Below are 24,542 nucleotides of genomic sequence, written 5' to 3' on the forward strand. Positions count from 1 at the left end.
CACTACGAGGAAAGGTGGATCCTAGAAGGAGAAAGTGACCCCGGACACATCCATTCTGTTGGACATGGTGTCTGTTCTGTGGGGGTGCTCTTCAGGTTCAGGCGGATGAAGGGGGCAGCGCCTTCCAAACCTGACATTGATTGGATGACAAACATAGCGCTGAATATATCAGTGGTTACTGCAATGTGTCTATATTAATTGTCTTGTCATATTTTTAAGTTGGTGGATGTTTACAAACATTTTTATAATATATTGTTTATGGTGCATATAATTTCCATAAACTAAAATACTTTATAGTATAGTATTAAACATAGTGTAGTGGGTATATAAAAAGAGGCTTTATATGTCACACTGTGCTTTCTTTTTTTTACTATGAGAAGTATCTTTGAATGAAATTATTTCTTTCAACAAGTTTACATCTACAAATTGCATGCAAAAATTCTCAACCTGTTATAACCCTTAAAAACCAGCATGAAAAACTGACCTTCCATCACTTCCGTTTTTTTAAATCGACCTCTGCATCTTCCTACCTTCTATTTCCCTCATCTGCACACAAGTTACTCTAAAACTATCATGCCTATCTGCCCTAAAGGTCTTTGGCAACCATAACAATATTAATTCCAGTTAGGAATTCTGTCTCACCTAGCCCCCTCTAATAATCAGATCAAACAAAACAAGTCACCACACAGCATGCAAAACTAACCACAATAACCAATTGACTATCCACTAACTAGGCTCTGCTTAGCGTGCTATTCACAGTAAATCACTTCAACGCCTCATCAGGGGTAGTAAGAGCTATACAAATACAATTTATAGGAATGTATTTATTATATATGACTGCTTACATCGCACATAAAGCCATTCACACCTCCACCCATCGTTACCTAGCAAACAAGCTCAAGTTATCTGGTGGCCCTAGACCCTCACGAAATGCTGAAAACCTGTTGATAGAACCTCCAACTTTCAAAAGGGAAAGGTTTATGGTGCAGTCGTTCTCAGGTAGTGTGCCTAGAATTTGGAGCTCACTGCCTATAAACCTTAGCACCACCACCTCCTTCAGAACTTTCAAACGGACCTCAAAAACGTTCTCTTCCAAAGATATTTTTCACAATAACTACTCGTCAACATCCATTCTAGGCCTTCACCTCCACCATCATTGGCATATCCCTCGCTGCCACTTAACTATAGAGCGCTATAACTCCGTAGTATTCTTCTGTATAACCTTGTATCTCTTTTGTAGTTTCTCTAAATATGTTTTCTGTAATTAATAGGCACAATGTAAATAAGTAACTTGCCATAAGTAACGATGGTAGCTATACATTTTGTTTCCTAATATCGTATTTCAGTTTCTCTTGCAATGTTCTTTGTTCTGTTGTAAAGCCCTCTGACATATAAAATCGCATAAATAAATACAAATTAGCTGTTATACAGGCGAGACCTATTGGCTTTGCCAATGCTGGTTTCAATACATTTGGATCTGGGAAGGACCACAGCTCTGCGAGGAAGCAAGCCAGGTATTGTAGGGGCCTAAGGGGGCGCCACGTGCATTTAAACATCCCCGCTCCCCTCTGCATACCGCCCTCAGCTTCTGCATGGAGAAAAGTCTGCCAACGGACAGGAGTACGACCCATCATTGGAAGTTTCCTGCCAGATGGTGTTAAAAGACAGCAGCGGTTCGGTGACAGCGAGTGGGACCCGGGGCGGAGGGCAGGCTTGGGGGTGCAAGTTTAGCTACTGAAAATACAGGCATGCAGGAGTGTGCAAGCATTTAGTTGCTATGCGGGGGGTGGTCGAAATGAAGAAGGGGGGTCGCACATTCTCTGCATGTCACTGGATCTCACGTTGTGAGACAGGAGAGGGCGGGGCGGGGGCTGTCCTCCTCCGTCCTCTCCTGTCCTGCACCGAGAGCGCAGACACCAAAGGACCGTCCGGAGGAGACCGTCGAGCCGGCTGGAGAGTTAGCAACCCCAAACCAAGAGGCGAGGAAAAAACGCGTAACTAACAGTGCGAGCATTCGGCAGGAGGGAGGTGAGATATGAAGAGGGCTGGGCGCGGGGAGAGGCACATGCAAGTTTTGATTTGAGGGTCTGTTTCTTACAGGGGAAAACGAGGGCTCACTCGATTATCTCGGGTTATCAAATGTGAGCGGCTCTTCTGCTCCAACCGTGTGTCTGTGTTTAATCAAGTTGCATTATGGGACTTGTAGTCCGCGTTCAAATGGAAACCAGTACCAGCATTCAAAGTGGTATAAGTGAGAATGGCAAGAATCGATGGAACTGTTGTAGAAGGCGAGGGGCAAACGGTAGCTCTTTGGGGAGTTGGGTGGGAAGAGTGCAGGGCCAGCAGAAACAGTGCTGGGGGTAGAATGGGTTCATTCTGCCCTGCATTGGTCTGAGCTGGGGGGTTCAGCCGGCAGTCCCGCCCAGAGCTCCCGTTTAATCCGACTCTCTTCCTAGGCGTCCACACGCCCCCCATCAGGCTCCGCCCCTACACACCCCCAGACCCCCTAGGGTCTGTGGCGGCTACGGGAGGGAGTGAGAGGGGAGAAAAGGAAGAACGTGGGTTGGGGTCAGGACAGAGAGAAAAGTCCCGGGGGCAGACATACTAGACGGAGGAAGGCGGCGCGAGAAAAGGAAGATAAGAGGAGAAGAAACAGAATAATGAGGAAAAAGAAACACTTGAAAAGCAAAGTAGAGCAAAGGAAGGGGAGGTAGATGCCCGACCCGGGGGCGGGGGAAGAGGTCAAGGTTAAGTGGAGAAAAGCTGGCGAGAGGAGGTGGAAGGGGAGGTTGATGGATCCAGGGTGGTGAGGACAGTAAAGGAAAGAGAGGATGAGAAAGAAGAGAGAAATGACGAGGAAGAAGGAATTAGAGTGAAGAGGTTGGCACAGAAAAGGAGATGCAGCAGTTAGAAAAGGATTGTAGGCAGAGACGTACTTTTGTTAAACGTGCCCACCCCAATAGTCCCGTATCATTCAAGGTTGGTATTAAAAGACAGGGATATTTGGGGTTCATTGGGCAGACTGATTCCTGGGCACCAATGCCACTGTGTACTAGTGATGGCTACACCTCTACATATGGGTTCCTGGGTTTAATGTTGTACCTGCCGTTCCTCTGTTCCAGCTCCAGCCCTCTCTCCTTTCATTTCTTTCTTCCTTTTGACTCTCTCTTCCCTATACCACCATCTTCTTCTTCTACACCCCCTCTCTAACTCAACCTGTTCTCCTTCCTCTAGTTCCCAACTTTTTGTCTCTTCTTTTTTTTTTCCCCATTCTCCCCTTGTCCTCTTTTCCTTTCTCCCACTTCTCCTTCATCTTCTCCTTCCCCTCTCTCTCCTCCTACCATTGTTCCCCCATTTCCATGTAATCTTCCTGTCCTCCCCACCTTCTTGCTCCCTTTATCTTTCACATCTGTATCTTGTCTGTGCTTCTCACGCTCACCTCCTCCCTCCTATTTTCTACAACACTCTTATTTTACCCCCTTTTTAGGTCAAGCGCCCTGGCTTGTTGTAATCTATCTGTGGGCTTTTAACCACGCCCACCCCATGCCCATCACTATCACTGGTTCATGGGCTTGCCTTTCCACAATCCTTTGTTAACATTGTTAAATGCTTTATATTTATCCCTCCTTGGGGCAGATTTGTCACGCCTTGGCCATCGATCCTGTTACATGGATAATTGCACTTTTGCCGATACTTTTGACTGCAAGCAAACTTCTTTTTCCTTTTGTGTCTCTCCTTCACGCTCACGCACCTGGCGGCCGTGGCACTTTGAATCGGCTTGCTTATCGGAACTGTTTTACTTTTCATTTTCAATTTATGTGGTAAGAAAAGTCCAGTTAGGAATTTATAACACTAATAGCTCCAACTCGAGCAAACGCGAGACCCATTGCATTGCAAATGCTTGTTTTTTCTTCTCGCTCTCCCATTTTACTTGTTCTTATCAATTTTGTCTCTCTACTCCTTACTTCTTTTCTCCTGGTGTACTTTGCCTCCAACTTTTCATCCTCTCCTTTGTTCCTCCCTTTCATCTTTGTTCCCCATTTCTCCTTTATCCTCGCTGCTCTCTATCTTCTTCCCTTTTCTCTCAGCTCCATTCCTCATCTTCTTTTCTACTTGTCTTTCTGTCTCTGCCATATCCATATCTGCACCCCTTTCCTCTAGCTATACTTCATCTCCCCTCTCAGTTGCTCCTTCCTCTTTTCTTCCTCTCCCCTTTTAGCACTTTCTTCCCATTTTTTGTTGTTCATGCCTTTTCTCATTTCCTCTATTGTCCCTTCTCTGTCTTCCCATTCTCTATCCTTTCTGTCTTCGTGCTCATTCTGCCTCTTCTACTCTTCCCTTTTGTTCTGCTACACTTCCACCCCACAGAGCCCTGCCCATCTCATCTACTTCTAAGGCAAATATCTTTCTAGGTTCATGCAAGCACTCATAAAAAATAGTGGGCAGCTTAAATAAACTGCAAATGGTGCAAGGCAAGCTGGGCCCCTCACAATCCCGGGCCTTGGTGCCACTACACTGGCTGCACCACTGACTGCTATGCCCATGCTCAAATATGTGATATTTAGCGTGCCCTGGAAGGAATGTTGATGTGTCAGGAAGAATGGAGAGGGAACAGGAGAAAAAAGTAGGAAGAGGAGAGAGAAAAACGTTAGGAGGAAGGCAGTCAGAGAGGGAACAGGGTTAGAAATATGGGAGTGGGAGACTCAGGACACCCGGAATGTAGACGACCAGGCCCACCTAGTCTGCTTTTTCACTCCCTGTTGTAATAGTGCTGATCGAATTGTGTCGGTATCTTCGTCAGGTGTGAAAGGATTTAACCCACTTGTTGGGGTTAGGGCTATATTCCTAGTGTTTTTTAATATACTGCTTAATTTCCTTTCTGTTTTACAAACATTCTGTTTTTTTAGAGTAATATATAGTCAAATAATCTGCACTAGACCAGTGAAGTCATTTTTAATAAAATCTTTTAAATGTAAAATGTGGATTTCTTGAATGTGTTTGTGCCTGAAGAAAAAGGCTTCAGAACTCGCTGATATAAATCATCCTGTAGTCTTCCAGGACTGTTTGTGACCGACAGACGCCATCCTCCAGCAATGAGTGGAAGGTTCATGAGTTAGTCTACCAGATGTGATGCGGTTTGCTAACTTGGCTAAGACTGCACTTTGTCAAAGGGTTATGGTATTTCAAATTTAAAACTCTCTTGTATTTGCTGGTAAACCTGTAAAAACGTATCAGGGACTTGTACCCTCCATGCAAAGATTTAGTTGCGGTGTGTAGGGATGCTGTTCTACTTCAGAGGGCTCTGGCACAGATTTGAGAGATCTGGTGGAGATTTGTAGAGTATTTAAGTCATCTTGTACTAAGGGGCTTATACCATGTCCAAGTGTGTATATGTCTTGGCAAGGCATGTAGGTATCTTGGATATGAATGTGGGTGCTTAACCCAGGTTTTTGATAATCTGACCCATGTATGCAGCGATCTGACCCAGATATCATGTGATCACGGTCATATATGTAGTGATATAGCCTAGGTGTACAGGCATTTGGTTGTTGTGTTCAGATATTTGGCTAAGACATGAAAGGATCCGGTTCATGTGTGTATTGCTCTGGCCCAGGTGAGAAGGGATCGGGTTCAGGCCTGCATGGATCTGGTACAAGAACGCAGGGATCAAGTCCGACCTGGCAGTCATACGGCCGTGTTGCTATGAAAAATCCCTAACTGGGTGACAGTGAGCAGCACGAAAAGGAAACCAGAAGAGTTTTGCAGGAAGAAACTTTAGAGGAAACGAAGGCTAAATATGAGGATTTAAACACAGGCACGGGAACTGCCTGTGAGGCCAGAGGCATTATACAAAGACAGCGCTGTCTGAGAAGCCAATCTCCAAATGGGCAGAGCGAAACGAAGGCAAACGCACTGGAAAGAGCTATGCCAGGCATAACCTTAGCAAAGCAGGCGAAGGCAAACAATCATGAAGTATACACAAGCATTAATGAAAGCGCAGTGCGGAGCCCGGCGTGATGAAAAGTCAGCGCTGCCCAAAGAGCCAAAAATGAACTCCGTAAAGCAAAGCACATGCAAAATAATGCACAGCAGTGAATGAAGGTCTAACAGCTAGCAGGGCCGGGACAAACACTGACCGAAGGAAAGCTAAAGTGCACGCAATATCTACAAGCAAAAGTGGTAGCCACTAGTCTTTCTGAAGGAGACAAGGCAATGCACCTTGGATTACAGAACACCCTTTCCTTACCCACAATTCCACGATGGACTAGGGCTGTGGATGTCTTGTAGTTAGTTCTCCATCTGATCATGGGGATATTTCACAACATTATATAAAAGAAAAAATCTATAACAACACAGAAAGGAAATTCACCGTTAACCCCATTCGCTGGCAGGCCTTTTCTCCCTCAGGTGCCAAGCCTTTTTTGGGCTGTTTGGGGCAGTTCGCGCGTAGGCACTCATTACTTTTTGTCCACATAAGCTACCCACGCCAAATTTGCGTCCTTTTTTCCAACATCCTAGGGATTCTAGAGGTACCCAGACTTTGTGGGTTCCCCTGAAGGAGACCAAGAAAGTAGCCAATATACAGCAAAAATTTAGTTTTAAAAAAAATAAATGGGAAAAAAGGGCTGCAGTAGAAGACTTGTGTTTTTTATCTTGAAAATGGCATCAACAAAGGGTTTGCGGTGCTAAAATCACCAGCTTCCCAGTTTTCAGGAACAGGCAGACTTGAATCAGAAAACCCAATTTTTCAACACAATGTTTGCATTTTACTGGGACATATCCAATTTTTACTATTTCTTTTCCTTTCAGCCTCCTTACAGCTAGTGACAGAAATGGGTGTGAAACCAATGTTGATTCCTAGAAGGCTAAACATTTCTGAAAAGTAGACAAAATCCTGAATTCAGCAAGGGGTAATTTGTGTAGATCCTACAAGGGTTTCCTACAGAAAATAACAGCTGAATTAAGAAATTATTGAAATTGAGGTGAAAAAAACAGCCATTTTTCTCCACATTTTACTCTGTAACGTTTTCCTGCGATGTCAGATTTTTTAAAGCAATATACAGTTACGTCTGCTGGACTCTTCTGGTTGCAGGGATGTATAGGGCTTGTAGGTTAATAAAGAACCCTAGGTACCCAGAACCAATAAATGAGCTGCACCTTGCAATGGCTTTTCATTCTATACTGGGTACACAACAATTCAGTTGCTGAAATATAAAGAGTAAAAAATAGGTATCAAGAAAACCTTTGTATTTCCAAAATGGGAATAAGATAAGGTGTTGAGAAGTAGTGGTTATTTGCACATCTCTGAATTCCGGTGTGCCCATACTAGCATGTGAATTACAGGGCATTTTTCAAATAGACATCTTTTTTACACACAGTCTTACATTTGGAAAGAAAAAATGTAGAGAAAGACAAGGGGCAATAACACTTGTTTTGCTATTCTGTGTTCCCCCAAGTCTCCTGATAAAAATGGTACCTCACTTGCGTGGGTAGGACTAATGCTCGTGACAGGAAACGCAACATGGACACATCACAATTGTACATTGAAATCTGATGTGTTTTTTGTAAAGTGTCTAGCTGTAGATTTTAGCCCCTAGCTCAGCTGGCACCTAGGGAAACCTACCAAACCTGCATATTTTGTAAAAATAGACACCTAGGGGAATCCAGGATGGAGTTACATGTGGGGCTCTCACCAGGTTCTGTTACCCAGAATCATTTGTAAACCTCAAAAGTTGGCCAAAAAGACACTTTTCCCTCACATTTCGGTGACAGAAAGTTGTGGAATCTGAGAGGAGCCACAAATTTCCTTCCACCCTGCGTTCCCCCAAGTCTCCCGATAAAACTGGTACCTCACTTGTGTGGGTAGGCCTAGCGCCCGCGACAGGAAATGCCCAAAAACACAATGTGGACACATCACATTTGCCCAAAGAAAACAGAGCTGTTTTTGGGAAAGTGCCTAGCTGTGGATTTTAGCCTCTAGCTCAGCCGGCACCTAGGGAAACCTACCAAACCTGCACATTTTTTAAAACTAGACACCTAGGGGAATCCAAGATGGGGTGACATGTGGGGCTCTGACCAGGTTCTGTTACCCAGAATCGTTTGCAAACCTCAAAATGGGGCCCAAAAAACACTTTTTCCTCACATTTCAGTGACAGAAAGTTCTGGAATCTGACAGGAGCCACAAATTTCCTTCCACCCAGTGTTCCCCCAAGTCTCCCGATAAAAATGGTACCTCACCTGTGAGGGTAGGCCTAGTGCCCACAAAAGGAAATGCCCCAAAACACTATCTGGACACATCAAAATTATCAAATACAAAAGTACCTGTTTTTGCGGGGGAGGGCACCTGCGTTTTTGGTCCTGGGCTTAGCAGCCATCTAGGGAAACATACCAAATCCAGACATTTCTGAAAGCTAGATACTCAAGGGAGTCCGGGGAGGTGTGACTTGCGTGGATCCTCCAATGTTTTCTTACCCAGAATCCTCAGCAAACCTCAAATTTAGCTAAAAAATCTCATTTTCCCCACATTTCAGTGTGGGATCACCGCACCGGGACAAATATCCTTCCACCCAATGTTCCCCTCAGTCTCCCGGTAAAAATGATACCTCACTTTTGTAGGTGGGCCAAGTGCCTGTGACAGGGAAGAGCCAAAAACATGTTGAAATTGAGGAGGAACCAAAGAGGGTCCAAAAGAGCAGTTTGAAAAAAACATTTTTTAGGCTGACAAGTTAGGCAGAATTTTTCTCGGTATAGATGAGACAATGTAGGGTGGTAGGAATTTTCTGGATTCCTGCAGATTCCGGAAGGTTCCAGCACAAAAATGTGGGAAAAAAGTGTGATTTCCAGCAAAGTTGGAGGTTTGCAGTACTTGTGGATTTTTCTACATGGCAGCGTCCCAAAATCCAAAAAGTGCAGCCCTCACCATTCTAAGTGGGACGATTTTGATAGTTAGCTAAACTCTCACGGCCCAAATGTAAAACCAAAACCCAAGATAATCAAATGTCCTCTTGCTTGCCGTGGGATAAGATGTTTTAGTGTGCGGGGGAGAGCTGAAAGACTGTTACCCCCTCCATTTGGGGTGGGGGCATAACCAGGGCCATACTGGATGGTAGCCACCACCCCACTATTTGTTTGAAATTCCCTGGCACCTAGTAAACCTTCTGCTCCCCTCCCCGGGGTGTGGATTGGGGGTAATTGTCCCATCTACCCACTATGGGCAGAACAACTTTGCCCCCATTTATTTGGGGTGGGGTATGGCCATGCCCCCACCCTCTTATTTTGGAAAAAAAATCTTCCCTGGTGTCTGGTGGGCTTTCTTCCCCCCCTTGGGGGCAGATGGACCTTCCAAAAATAGGCTGACAGTAATGTGCCCCCATGGGGAGCGATCCTTGCCCAAGGAGATGCCCCCCAAACAAAACACTCACATACACCATTCCCAGGTGCCTAAGTGGTTTCTGCCCCTCCCCCCCGGGGGCAGATCGGCCTAATAGAAATAGGCCAATCTGCCCCCAAGGGGAACAGAAATGGCCTAAAATAAAGTTGCCCCCCCAGGGGAGCAACCTTTGCCTAAGGGGTCGCTCCCCTTGCGTGAAATTGGCACAAACAAAAAAAATCCCTGGTGCCTAGTGGTTTCTTCCCCCCTTGGGGGAGGATCGGCCTAATAAAAATAGGCCGATGGCCAAAAATAAATTTGCCCCCAGGGGAACGACCCTTGCCTAAGGGGTCGCTCCCCTTGCGTGAAATTGACACAAAAAAATAAAAATCCATGGTGTCTAGTGGTTTCTGCCCCCCTTGGGGGCAGATTGGCCTAACAAAAATAGGCCAATCTGCCCACAAGCGGGGCAGAAATGGCCTAAAGACAATTTGCACCCCAGGGTAGCGACCCTTGCCTAAGGAGTCGCTCCCCACATATAAAAAAAAATAATGAATCCCTGGTGTCTAGGGTTTTCTGCCCCCCCACCACCCCCCAACCAGGGAAGATCAGCCTAATTACAATATGGCGATCTTCACCCAAGGGGGGCAGAAATGGCCTACAACAAATTTGCTCCCCAGGGGAACGACCCTTGCCTAAGGGGTCGGTCCCCTCACGTGAAACTGACAAAAAAAAAATCCCTGGTGTCTAGTGGCTTCTGCCCCCCTTGTGGGCAGATTGGCATAATAAAAATAGGCTGATCTGTCCCCAGGACAGAAATGGCCTAATTACAATTTGCCCCCCAGGGGAGGTAGAAAAAGCCTAAAAATATTTCCCCAACTGGGGAGCGAACCTTGCCCCAGGGGCCTCCCCCCTCGCCCAAGAGGCCTCTCCCCTCATTCAATAACATATTTTTAAAAATTCCCTGGTGTCTAGTGGTTTCTGCCCCCCATGGGGGCCGATTGGCCTAATAAAAATAGACCGATCTGCCCTCAAGGGGGGCAGAAATGGCCTAAAAGTAATTTTGTCCCCCCTCGAGGAGCGACCCTTGCCTAAGGGGTTGCTCCCCACATATAAAAAAAAAAACCTTAAAATAAATAAATAAAAAACCCTGATGTCTAGGGGGTTTCTGCCCCCAGGGAGGGCAGATATGGCATAAAAATAATTTGGCCCCCAGGTGAACAGCCATTGCCCAAGGGGCCACTCCCCTCATTCAATAAAACAAAACAAAAAAAATCCCTGGTGTCTAGTGGGCATTTCTGCTGCCTGATCGCGATGCGACCGGGCAGCAGAAATGCTGAGAAAGACATCAAAGGAAAGGCCTTTCCTTTCCTTTGATGCCTTTCTCGGCCCCTCCATGTGATCGGAGGAGAAATGCAAAAGCATTTCTCCTCCGATCCGCTCTGAAAGCTCAGGCCTCTAATGAGGTCAGCGCATAATTGCGTGCTGACATCATAAGACGCCACGGGGGTGGAAGGTGAAGAGATTCCCCTTCCAACCCTGCAGTGGGGGCACGAGGCGAGGCTCATGGGGGATCGCTAGCACTCCTCCCCGTGAGCCAGTCCAAGGACGTAACGGTTACGTCCTTAGATCCTCAGCACCGCAGCCAAGGACGTAACCGTTACGTCCTTGGCTGCCAAGGGGGTTAATAAGTTCTGTAATAATACCACTTACATTGTAAAAAAAGAGCTTTCCAAAGCATTAGGAAAGTCTCCAAACAAACCTCTGATGAACCACAGCTAACAAGTGAAAAAGTCCCTTTTCAGATTTAGTAAATAACTGTTGCGTGTTTGTCAAGAGTAGAACTCGGAAGCAAGGTGGGCTGGTAACCTTAAAAAGTGGTGGGGCGGGCAAAAAAAAACCACAAAAAAAACACCCCCTCCTTCCAAACGCCCTTAATAAAACATCCCCTCCTTCAAAAGCCCAATATAAAATACCCTCTCCCTCCAAAAGTCAATAATAAAAGAACCCCTCCATCCAAAACCCCAGAGTAAAACTACTGTGCTAAATTAAAATAAAAGGTACTTACCAATTGCAGCCAGTCCTCCTTGGTGTTCTGCAAACTACAGCCTGCTGTGGAGCTCCCCTGACCAATCCAGCCGCTGCCGCTGCTCTCATTCCATTAAGCAGGATGAGAAGAATGCTTGGATTGGATGGAGCGGGCTGGCTGGACGCTTCTTCAAGCCCTGGAGGCATGTGCTTGCAGGGTGGAGGGCTTCAAAGTGTGCGTGTCACATTGGCCGGCACAAAACAGCCGGTCAAAGTGACGTGCACTTTGGGGAATCCAGTCAGCCGCTGCTCCTGTCCTGCATGCTGGCAATCGGCAGCAGAAGACACCCCCCATGTCTTTTGCCTCGGGGGCACTGCAGTGCGCACATTGGGGGAACAAAATAAAATGTCAATGAAATAATTTCATTGCCATTTTATCTTTTTCACCCGTGGCTCGCAGTGGGCAGGGGGTGAAGCTCCCCCACCCTCATGGAGAAACCATTGCTGCATACAAGTAGTTTATGTTCAATACTTCAAGGAGGCGTGCATAATAGATACTGTAGTCAGAATATCAATGGTATTAAATATTGAGGAAAAAAATAAAAAAATAATTGACAGGTAAGCAAGTCTAAATTGTCTATACTTCACTCCTTTAGTATGTATCTATGCAGTACGTAGATCTTCAAGGTACGTAGAAATGGAGTTAGGAATAGTAAATCTATACTTTCCATAACGTACTTACCTTTTGGTATTTTGTCCCTTGATATTATGTCCTTAGTATGCTTGTATGTCGATATCCTACATGTTGGTATTCAGTTGTACAATCCTTCAAGGACATTGTTTTTAGACATTAACCAGAAACCTGTGCTGCTGAAAATCTCCCTGCCAGACCCTATCACACTTCCATATGACCATTGGACTGTCGAAAGGTGAAAGTGGGTAACGAAATCCGATGTTCCAAAGTTGAAGTCTCAATTTTTTGCAATTACCCCAAGAGGGAATGAGGAGCAAGAACATTTTTTGTATCTGGTGTATTACGGCTCAGCTCCTTGTTCTGTCATACTAAGATTGTTCACAGTCTGAAAAGCTAGTAACAAAATCCAGTTAAGTTGCTTAAAACAATTAACCACAACTCAACTAGAGAAAGTCTCTATTTATGTATGTGGTATTTGTACATAGATTGAACCCACAGAAAGGCAGCAGAGCGCTGATTATGATCAGTTGCAAGGATACAGTCAAAGTTTAATTGGAAGGTTAGATGATCTGTGGATTGTGACTGTTCATAAGATAGGTGAGTCCTCTGCTGTTTCTTAAATTGGAGCAGGGTTGGGGCTGTCCTAATGGATACATAAATGTTCTTTCAGATCTTGGGTGCAGGGATGGAGAAATCCTGTTTCAGTGTTTTTTCTTTTTTGTACCTCTTTGTATTCAATCTGATAATTGTGGGTATGATGAGTGCCACTGGATATAGCGAGCTTATGAGCCAGGTAGACAAGGATGCCATTTGCCATGGCTTTGAAGATGATGCAGCTGGATTTCAAGATGGTGTGGAGAGCAGAGTCAACGGAGTTCCATTAGGTTGAGGTGATGTGGTGGATAGCAGTTCTGAAGTCAATCCTGTGTGGAACAGTTTCACTTTCTTTTATCTTCTTTATTAATCTATTTAATTTGCCGCAATGTACAATATACTTTACACAGTTCATAATGTGTTTTACATAATTATGGCAAACCAAAAATATACAATCTCATTACCATCCCAGGCGGATCACAACAAATCAATCTATTTATTTTCACCATGGAAGATGGCAAATCACATTTATGTCAGATATTATGGGTAGGAGACATCTTAGGTACTCTGAATTGCCTTATTATATCAAGTATATTTAGACCTGTACCATCAGTTGTTGGACGCTCCGTTTCATAGTTTACATATTGGGACCTCAATCTTTCAAATTAAAGGACGGTATTTTGAAGAACTTTCCATGATTCAAACATTCCACATATAGTTCACCATATGCTCACTGGTAGTGCTGCATTTGATTTTCAAAAGTGTGCAGTTGACAATCTTTTGGCTAGGAGTCTGTGCGTCAGGAGTTTACCCATCGGTGTTATATGGTAGTGTCCTCCAACCCCTGTAGAGACCAGTAAAATACAAAAGTTCAAGCAGTTGGGAAACAGGTGTTACATTGGGAATCATTTATAGAACACATTTCTGTTATGAATTAATTTGTTAACATTTCCACCACATGTGCATCACAGTACCCAAACCTTTCAACATCTCCAACATTGGTTTGAGGTACCAAACATGGAGCCCAAACTGGTTGGGATGACGGGCCATCTCCACAATATGTTGTATGAGTTTTCCTTATGTGGGGGAAACATACTGAGGAATCTGATTTATGAGTACTCCTGTGCCTTCTGGTATTTATTTGTTGAGTTCGGCTTTACATCTGTTCATATATTTATGTTTGTGGTTCATAAAATGGTTTTGGAGACTTCCATTTACATTGGATATTCCTTTTTCTATTTGTTTGAGTGTAAATAGTGATTCAATTGACCTGCACACCTCTCAATTCCCGTCCAATATAGTAGTTGATTAGTTGGAGTAACTGACAATTTTCTCTTGGTGATAAATCAAACGTTTCTACACAGGCGTCTTTGCTGAGTAGGTCCGAGTAAACTCTCTTTAGTTTCCTATACCTGGAGTACATTACCACCATGATGTTTGGGACAAGCATGAAGTTTCCCTGAAAAAAATACATATATGTCAAGATCCATTTTCGACAGTGGAGTAAGCACACGGTCATCTGCCATTTCTTTCCGCAAGTTGAGTTGACTCTGCATGGGGTTGAAAAGGATGCCTCGCCAGAGGCTATTTGATGTAGTTGCACTTCAACTTCCTGAGTGAAACCTACCTTTTTCCCTTTCTTCTTTGGGAATGACCTCCTGTGTGGAGCTATTCAAATTCTACCTAAACTGGCATTGTGCACAACAGGATGGAAGGGGCCCCTGGAAATGCAAAAGGTGCAGAACACTTGATTAACCAGGCCTGGCCATAAAGGGAAGAAAAGTACCATTTCCATGCTGTACTTTGTTCAGTGTTTTCACTTTGCGACCGAGGAGGATCTGCATGCCAGTGCCGGAGATAAAAAGACAGTGGGGCCAGGAATGGGATCAGTGTTGCATTACTACTCTTCCTCCAGACTGCATCTATGACTGGGACGCATCTGTGGTGCTGCCATGCTAGAACTACAGATAAAGACTGGCCTGCCTACTGAAGAGCTGGGGTGCCATTGCCAGGTGAATACATGCAGCCTCACAGACCACTAAAGCTCAGCTGCAGGAAAAATCAGCATTGAATGACCTTCAAAAGATTGAAGCTGATCTGGGGACAAAAGGTCACACCTAGCCTTCCATTCAGAGGAAATAACAGTGAGTATGATGCCATCTGGGTCCATGAGAGGATATATTTCTTTCCATCTCGAGGAGCATGAACCTGCTCCATCCCTGACCCTCATTGTGTTTTAGGTGGTGAGTACTAAACTCCCCTATTCAGCCTGGGAAGGCCTGACCATTAACCCCTAGCCTAGGTTCCCATGCCATCATTTGGAGATCTCCCTGCAGAATTTGCATGATCTGCCTAGGCCTATAATTTCAAAGATATCACCGGTTGAAGCCACAGTCAGGGACTGCTCACTAGTCCAGTTACAACTGGACTCCCTGGTACTTGTTATTGTTATTTTGGACCTATAAGCGCCACAGCACTTGAAAAACTCCAATGCAACTGTTAGGTTTTGACATACACTCACTACCCCTATCACCATCTTTAGTGACACCTAGCCCCTCATTATGAGTTTGGTGGGCAGAAAAGGTTGTCCGCCAAACTCCTGCGGTCGGGTTACCGCCAGTGTGGTCCCCTTCCCGTAGCCCCTATCAAGAGTTTCCGGCTGGCTCAGTGGGAAACAGCCCACAACATTGATGACGGTGCATAATTGAAAGCAGACAGTGAAAAGTGCCATGGGGCTGGCCATGGGGGCCCCTGCCTATGCCAAGTGCATGGGCAGTGCAGGTGGCCCATGGAGCCCCCTGCACCCTGTTTCCGCCAGCCTTTACATGGCGGTGCTACCGCTAGGTAAAAGCTGGCAGAGAGGGGCTCGTAATCCCAGGGCAGCGCTGCCCTGATGAATCAGGACCGCAGCACAGCCGGACCAATGACAAGTTGTGATCTGGCAGTGCTGGTGGTCCGACCGTGGCACAACCGCCACAGTCGTAATGTGGCTGCCGGACCACCACATTGGCGGCAGTCTGACCACCACCATGGCCCTGTCGGTCTGAAGACCGCCAGGGTCATAATGACCGCCCTAGTGTCCTAAGTCAGTCACTGTGTCCAACAAGTAACACAGTGACTACTGAATTTGGACTTCATTTACTTTTTTCATGTAGGTGCAGCACTCCATAAGAGTATATGTTTTTGCAGGCCATTGATTACCCCCCAGCAACTTCCCTCTGCGATGCATTTTTTTTTTTATATACCGCAAAATCGGCCCAAGGACATGGGAACACTTTGCATGAATACTAGATTGTTACACAAGGTCACATTTACTTTCATTTAATATTTTGGTTGTTTTTGTTTGTCCCTTCCCCCACCTTGTTGCTCCCCTCCCACCCTGCACTGTCTTGCTAGCACCCGTTGTTGTGCCAGCCTCATTGTTGCTTGCTCCCTCTCACCCTGCATTGTTGCTCACCCGCATTGTGTTGCTTGCTCCTTCCACTCAAGATGGGAGATTGGAGATGTTGCTTGCCCCCTCCCATCCTCCAGCCATTGCTTGCACCTCCCATTGTTGCTTGGCTCTCCCACCCTCCTGTCATTGTTTGCCCCAATCTGTTGTTGCTTCCAGTCCTCCCACCAGAAAAGAAGCATTGGCAAAGCCAATAGGTCTTGCCTATGCAACCTACTTCTTTGCCAAGGTTTTTAGCTATGTTGCACACCAGCGTGGCTGCTGTACAGCATAGGTAAAAGTTTAAAAAAATCACTGTGATGCAGTCAGAGTTGGCCGCGTCTATCACTTTTTGCTGGTGGAAGGACAAGGCAGAAGGCATCTGTAGCTCCCATGTTGCACACCCTCCAAAATGCCTCCTGCCTCGCCCGCAAACAATGACAGGAGGGTGGTAGAGGCAAGCAACAATGGGAGGTGCAAGCAACATCTTGCAAGCAATGCCTGGAGGATGGGTAGTGATCTGGTGATTTGAACAGCCAGATCTTGAGTCCTTTCTGGGATTGCTGGAGTGATGAGGTGGTCCTGAGGTGCAGGGGAAGGTATTTTTAAGATTTGGCCACCAGGTGTGAGAAGGAGCATCCTCCTCTGTTGCCTCAGCGGATCCAGGGGTGGCTTAAGCAATTTCAATTATTTGAACTAGAAAACAGCATACAAAAATACAGAGACAAACATTCATTAGACAAATAAACAAATGAAGAAATATTTTATTTAATTCACAAACATAAAAAATAAAAAATTTAATTTAAATGGTAAGGTTTGTAGCTTTTCTAAATCCCATGGAAGCCACCAATAATCCATACTATATTCTGTTTGATTCACTTGCACTGCTCTCTCGAATCAATCTGTAGATACCAACTTAATGTTTAGCCCTCAGTTTCAAATTCATTCACTTTTGCAATATGTTGTTTCTTTATATATACGTTATTAACCTGTTGTTATTATTTACTATTCTTAACAGTAGCAGACTTCCTGAGAAGGTGTCACGGATCCCCAGGGGTCCCCAGACCGCAGGTTAAGAAACAGTGCTATCGACAATTGATATTGGCCATCTGTAACCAATGCATTCCAGTGTCTCTTTCCTCTGGCACTTCAGGGCAGCCAATAAACAGCATTTCTTTGGCTGTCTTCATCCTGTGCATGCCTGTGGGTTACTCCTTGTCACTCCTGGGGTGACTCAGATACTTTACCATTAATGGCCATGTAAAGCATCACCGCACTGGAGGTGTCAGAAATAATTCATAGAGTCACTCCCAGTTCTACCTCCCTATCAATCTAAGAAAGTATATCATAAGACTGGGTGGCTCTCTATATCACAAGACTGAAGTAATTTCAGAAACCTTCTAATATATGTAACTGGCTTAAAACTGATCGGTCCTCATTTGGGATATTTATTATACTGGTTGAGGGTGGTAACTATTATGGTACCTCCCTCACTGCCTTGTTTCGGTAAACATGTTTCAGGCCCTGTCAGTGTACTATTACATCTATGCGCTTTATTCCGGGTTGAACAACCCATCTAAAAACTATTTCCCCCCCAGTGTTCTTTCTAAATTAGAGAAGATGGTTAGCAACCCATCTGTAAAATGTCCTTGTGATCATTTTATAGAGTCCTGTAAAAAAAAGAAAATAGGAACATAAAAGCATCACGTCGACAATGCCAATGTTCTTCTTATCTTTATACCATTCACCAATTTATTACAATCCACATAGGAAACAATAGCCCTGTAAATTATGGCACTCTGCATTCTGACACTTACCTAACTCCTTGTAAATATGGAGCACTGAACAATTTTACATGCACCCTTTAAACAATATATAACAATTGTAACGCAAGTGTTTTCATACAGAGCCTGCACTGGCTTAGGCTGGGTGCTCTCCCCTCCCTTCACCTCTGGTTTAATGATACAGGGAGTTAGGTGAGCGTCAGAATGTAATTTTCACCCTAAAAGACACTGAAGTTGAGTAGGTATGGTTGTCCAAGTATTCATAATTTGCCCCACTGCACTGCTCATGATTTCCCACATGATGCCACAGAAAACATCACAAAAGCATCATCAGTGGTATCACTGGTAACATCAGATATCACCTCACCATTAACCTTATCAAGAACATCACCCGTGACAGCATATGTCACCTCACTTGTGGCTATTCTCCGCTCCTTGTCCCCCGATGGACATAACCCACTATAACCAACCTTTGGCCTTGTACATCGAGATGCTAGTCAGTGTAAAAGCCGAGCATGCCTGACTGATTTATGCATTGCATAGAGTTCTGTTGAATGAATCTGCTTTGGTGGTGGACTTTGACATGCATAGTGTGACTTTAATCGAATACTAGAATACAGAAGAATCACATGTAATTTGATTCCACCCCATGGTACAGTAATGTACTTCCATATGCATTTGTTTCATTGTTTCCCCACATGGACTATCATTTTTTTTTATTTCCCTCTTCTCTGTTTATAGTTTAGCATATCTCTATATTGCTTCTTTCCCCTAATATGTTTGGTTTGATTTCTCACACATTTTACATCTCTTTTTCTCATCTGTTCATTGTACACTACAATATTAATCTTTTTTTCATTGTTTCACACATACTCAGTTGTATTTTTCTCTTTAATTCCTCTCTTTCATTTACATTTTATTTCTTGCATTCGCATTTCTGTCGTTCATTCATCTCTCAAACAAATCATGAAATGTACCTTTATTTTCTTTTCTATATATCCCGTACAATAGCGCTTTTCCTTTTTAATCCCTACATGCCATGTAATTTGTTTGTCGCTCCTGTTGGTCTGCCTTTTGTTCATTCGAGTCCCTCTTCTGCACGCTTATTATATGTTATTATAAATAATTTCCTAGTAAACGTTGTAACTTTTTTGTCTATCATTACTCTGACCGTCATTCTCTAATGTTTTACTTTCTTTAATTTGTGCCTGCCTTACTCTTTTCAGTCATTTGCCATTTCACTATGATACTCCACTTTCATTTCTTTATATCGTGCATTATATTTCAACTCTTTTTTCCCTCAATGTTCTACCCAGCCCTTACTATGGCACAGAATCATAGAGTGAGCACATTTGTAAGTGTTCTCCTTTTCAGCACCTAGGTGAACTGCTGCATAAGGAAACTTGCCCACAATAACACAATTTGGTAGCGTGACAAACCCTGGAATACAAGAGTAGTGTTTTGTTTCTACTTCCAAAGACGTAACTCCAATCTACTTTGTTTCGTTCTAATTCCTTTCTCTTCTTCACAGTGATGTTTCTCTCCAGTGTGCCTTAGTCTGTACCGCTGCACCGGATGTCCTATTTATCTGTCATTTTCATTTCTCTCTCTCACTCATCCTCACAGTCCATGCATCTTTTACACATCGTTTTAATTCAGCGGCAGTTTCTGTCACCCACTGAAAGAGCATCATTCTAGCATTCTTCGGGCCCACACTCGCCCGTTAGAGGGCGAGATGCCTCGACAGGCGCAACAGCTGTGCTGGAAGCTGTTGGTTCCGTCTCGGTGCTGGAGGCCTCCCGTTCAGGCATCTGCTCCGCAGTGCCCAGCACGGGAAGGCCAGAAGGCCGCACATTCTCTTCCCAGGGTTACTGGAAAGGACTGCATTCCTGGGGGGAGATGGGCGCTGCCTATTGTCTCCCAGGTGTCCGAGAGACAGAGACGTTTAAATGCACGGGCAAAGTGCTCTCTGGTCCAGGGCCCCAGCCTTTCAGGGGCGCCCCAATAGAGCTAGCTCTATTCCGCCGAGAGTCTTGGCCTGATGAACTTGAATAATTCTCAAACAGATTGTTTTAAATACCGTTTACCTGTGATGTATCTTTAATGTGGGTGATTTGTGAGAGTTTATTACAAATATTTTGCGGAGAAATGTGTTTGTTTCATGCCGCATCCATAAAAAAGTTCCTTTTGGATCAAAGCAGGACCTCACTATAAGACATGGGAGGGTGTCACAGATGATCTGCAGTAATGTTCGTGAACTGCTGCCGTGTTACAATATTGAAAACGCACGTCACTATCCCTGAAAACTAGATGTAAACATATTCAGAATGTGGACAGTGTGCCTGAGCACTGTCCGAGGCCTGGCCAAAGAGGACAGGAAAGAGCTGCAACTGCATCATAAGTGTAAAGCTGCTCCGATCAGGGCCCCCCAAAATATGTTTGGCCCAGAGCCCCCATATCCTTGAGATGTCCCTGCAGAGAGAGATGGCTCTGAGTGTCTTGGATGGTCAACTAGTTTTACTCTTTATTTCTCCGGGTTTGTACCTATGCTCTTTATCTCTTCTGCCCTCTCCGCTTCACCCTCCTTTCTCTCCACCGCACCCTCCTTTCTCTCTGCCTCACCCCACGCTTTCCTCTGCGGGCATCGCTCGCCTGTCTCTGCATTTCTCCCTCCTCCCTCTCCACCTCATCCTCCTCTGTCCTTGCTGCGGCTTCCTCTCTGGAGCTGCCTTCTCTCATTTTCCCTCTCACCTCACCCCCTTTCTTTCTCCCCCTTCTCACACTCTGTGTGCATCAACCTCCTGCACCGCTGCTACCCCTCTCTGCTTCACCTTCTCTCCATCTCACCCTCCTCTTCACTTCACCCCTGACTCTCTCAGCCGCACCATCTTCTGTCTTCACCTCACTCACCTCCCTCTGCCTCACCCACCTCCCGCTCCACCTTACCCTACTCTTTCCCTGCCTCTGCCCCTCTCTCTGCTGCGCCCTCATCGGTCTGTCCCTTCTTCCGTCTTTATTTCTCCACCTTGTCATCCTCTCACTGTACGTCAACCTCCTTTCACTCCACCTCATGCTTCTCCACCTCTTGCATTTCTCTACTCTTTGCCCTCTCTGCCTCTCCCCCTCTGTCTTTCTGACTTACCCTCTCTCTTCTCCCCACCCCATCATCATCCTCCCTCTTTCTTCCTCACTGACCTCCTCTCTCTGCTTCATCTTGCTCCCTTCCCCCTAGCTCTCCTACCTATTACACTCCCCTCTCTCTTCACCTTCTCCTCGCTCCACCTCACCCTCCTCTCTCTCCACCTCACCCCAGACTCTCCCTCTGCAATCAAACTAATCTTCAGTGCTGCTAAATATGCGGTAATACTTTTGTGTATGTAAAGGAAGCTTGAACTGCTACAGCAGAAGATGGGGTGCCTGTGGGTGAGCAGGTGTGCGTAGTCGGAACTTGCACACCTGGTGCCCTATGCATGTTCCTCACTTGCAGCTCTCAAAGTTCTGACCAGGTACAGCCCTGTGAAATATATCAAATGTGCTTTGAACATGTACAACAGATACAAAGACCGGGGGCCCATGTATATTTTAAAGGGATATTAAGGCCCTGTGCAACTTTTTTAAAGTTGTGAATAGCGCCTGCTGTGGTAAATTTACTTCAGGAAGATGTGATAACAATTTTAAGAGCAAACACAATTGGCAACCTGAGACAAAACAACTGAACTGCAACTGTGGGCCTGTTTCTTTGCATCTCACTGTATGAGGAGTACATATAGTTGCTAGTTTCTCAACCAGTATTTGGTTGTCAGTTTCTTGACCATAATGTATTTCAAAGGGAGCTAAGAGGAAATGTACGGCTCATGTGAAGGCCGCAAAACTGAACTGACTCCCCTAAATTATGACTGCCATGTTCCTCCACCTTTCCTGTTCTTTTCTTTTCTTTCTCTGACTAGTCTCCCCTATTTACACCACCCTCTCCTTCTCTTTTACTCTTCCCTCCCATCACTTGCCTCTCCCTTTTTTTCTACAACTCACCTCGATCTCTGCCCCTCTCCCATCACTTATCTTTTGCTCATCACCCTTCTCTTTGCCCTTTTTCCTTTCTCATCATCCTCATCCAACAGCCTCACCCTCCACATTAATCCTTTCCTACTCCTCTTGCTCTACTCATCTCTCAATGCCCCATGTGAGTACATTACTACCTGTCACCCAACTCCTGTCGCCCACTTTGCTAATCATTCTCCAGCTCCTTCCTGCTCCCTCATCCTTCTTCATCAGACACCCCTTTCATCCCCCATCGAAGAAGCTTCATCACCATTTCTACTTTACAACACTCACCACCCTTCTATTCTTCTCTAATCAACCCTATCTATGATATTTCTTCTACTGTCTTCAACTCACTCCCCTTTACGCTCATTTCATTGACGTCTTTCCTTGTCAGACTTCAGTCTTGTCCTTCCTCTTCTTTTCTCTTACCCTCATGCTTTCTATTCTCATGCTCTTCTCAAACCACCCTCTATTTCTCTTCTCTGTACCCCATCACCATTTCCTCTAGTGAAGATTCTGGAATTTTATATTACATTTGCAACCCTTTTGAGGCACTTATGAGAGAAACTGTGGCCTTTTGAAATGGACTTCCAATGAAAGGACAACACCATATTCACATTGATAAGTTAATCGGCAGCTAATAACATTTAGTGATCTAAGTGAGTCAGGCACTCTACTTTTCAAAATGCTTCAAAACATCACATTTGTTTGAAATTCAAATAAATGTGTTGTTTATCCAGATTAGGGACACTTAGCAGTTCAGAACTGTTATTTCGATAACAAGGCATTATTTTACCGCAGTTGGTGTTCCACTTTTGTGTCAGAAATAAAAAGCTGTGTACCACGAATTTAACTGGTAAAGGGCACAGATTCTAGGAACATCTTAGCAGCAATTGAGTTTGCCCGCTATATTATCAGATTGGGACCCGAGGAGTTACAGCAGTGCTATAATCCATTTCTATCTACTCATGCAAACTTAAGAGAGAATTTCTTCGGAGAGAATAAATGCACAGTCACCAGCACCCCAAAATGGGGTGTATGTGCCTTAAGTCCTTTCTAATTATATTAGCAGGCTCAGCCTTCTGCAGCACCTTAGGAGATAGTGGCAGCATGTGTTACGCAGTGGCAGCATGTATTACTAGGGCTGCCTCAAGAGAGCCGCCAGTTTTGTTTTTTGTATAATGGGAAGTTGCACTGCTCGTACCCATGCTGTATCAGTGTGTTGTGTTAGTGAAACTTGACAAAGGCCTTTTCACTTCAGAAATGTCATAACACGTGCCAATGGCAGCATTTTTTTTACACAGCGCCGAAAGTTAAGAATCGTATCACAACAAAAAGTGAATTAAAAAAATCGCTCTGCTTTTAAGCCAGGTTAGCAGAGTATGCTGTGCGCATACATTCTAGTTAGTTCAGTAAACCATAACTGTTGCGCTTTGTGAGGTTGGGTGTAAGGCCTGGCCTGTGACCAGGCATTGCGATTAACCCTCTTCAGGTGGCCAACACCCGATGGATACTAACCACACATGTTTTTATAGTTAATTTTCTGTTCCCTCTGGAATCCCACGGGATAGCTGCGACCCCAAAAAGATTTTTATTTTTGGGTGTGGGGAGAGGTCTTCGGGGACCACTAGGTTTCCAAGGGCCAGAGGGTTGAGGTGCCCCCACCATGTCCACTTATATGGTATTTTTTAAACATTTCTTTCGATGGTGTGGCCTGCCAATCAGAGAGTTTGCTCAATTGGGACTGATCTCTGCCCCTGGGAAGTGCAGTGACCGATTAGAGAAAGCTTCACCTGTTCCACCAATCATAACGCTTTATTTATTTTTTTAAATACTGGAACCAAGGGACTCCAGAGGGACCAACTGTCAACATAGGTCTATTTTTTAAAACTTTTAGTTCTACAAATCTACTGAGCAGATTTACACCACATAACAAAAAGTAGATTTCTGTGTAAATATCAAGCTTTCCCCCAAATCTGGTGTAATTCTGTTCAGTCGTTTTTTGTTTCATTGTCTAGTTTTCTGTATGGAAATTGCATGTGACATTTTTTTGGCCCTGTTTGATGGATCAACCAAAAACTTTCCAGGAAGAACATGAGGTGGTTGAACATTTTTTTTTTTTTAAATTGTGTGAATATGTGTCAAATGAGGACAAAGTTAACAGAAAAACTAAAGGCAAATGTCTGGCCTAACTATAACTACATAGTGGTGATTGCCATATATACGTACTTATGTGTTTACTAATTGTATGTACATTTACCAGTTACTTCCTGTCAACTTGTCATGTGGCATCTCTTAAGTACTGTTTTAGGGGAGCTTCTAGTCTTCAGTGGAATATAGGGAGTGTCACAGGTACCCCTGCTGTTCACATGTTCATAATAACTAGGGATGGGCGAGCCACTGAAAGCTTGAGCCACGCTTGAGCCACATGTCTGACTATGGCTCATTTTGAGGTCCTCTTAGATCCTTCAGCCCAAAACAAGTCGAGTTTTACTGTGGCTTCTGCCACAGTAAAACTGTACTTTGTACAATTGAGCAGAAACTCTCTGAAGCGGCTTAGCTATGGATGTTTCACTTATTTTCAAAGCAATTATCCTTAAG

At 44.6% G+C, this 24,542-nt stretch overlaps 1 protein-coding gene across 1 annotated transcript in view; it reads left to right on the forward strand.

Moving 5' to 3' along the window:
• The first annotated feature begins 1,826 nt into the window (after nt 1–1,826).
• Nucleotides 1,827–24,542, forward strand: part of LOC138284333 (cell surface hyaluronidase-like) — a 633,659-nt gene continuing 610,943 nt past the window's right edge. The window contains exon 1 of the mRNA XM_069223000.1: nt 1,827–2,028. The gene's annotated coding sequence lies outside the window, so the exon portion shown is untranslated. The remainder of the gene's footprint in view (nt 2,029–24,542) is intronic.

Source organism: Pleurodeles waltl, chromosome 3_1, assembly GCF_031143425.1.
Source record: "Pleurodeles waltl isolate 20211129_DDA chromosome 3_1, aPleWal1.hap1.20221129, whole genome shotgun sequence".
In the NCBI taxonomy this organism is placed as follows: Eukaryota; Metazoa; Chordata; class Amphibia; order Caudata; family Salamandridae; genus Pleurodeles; species Pleurodeles waltl.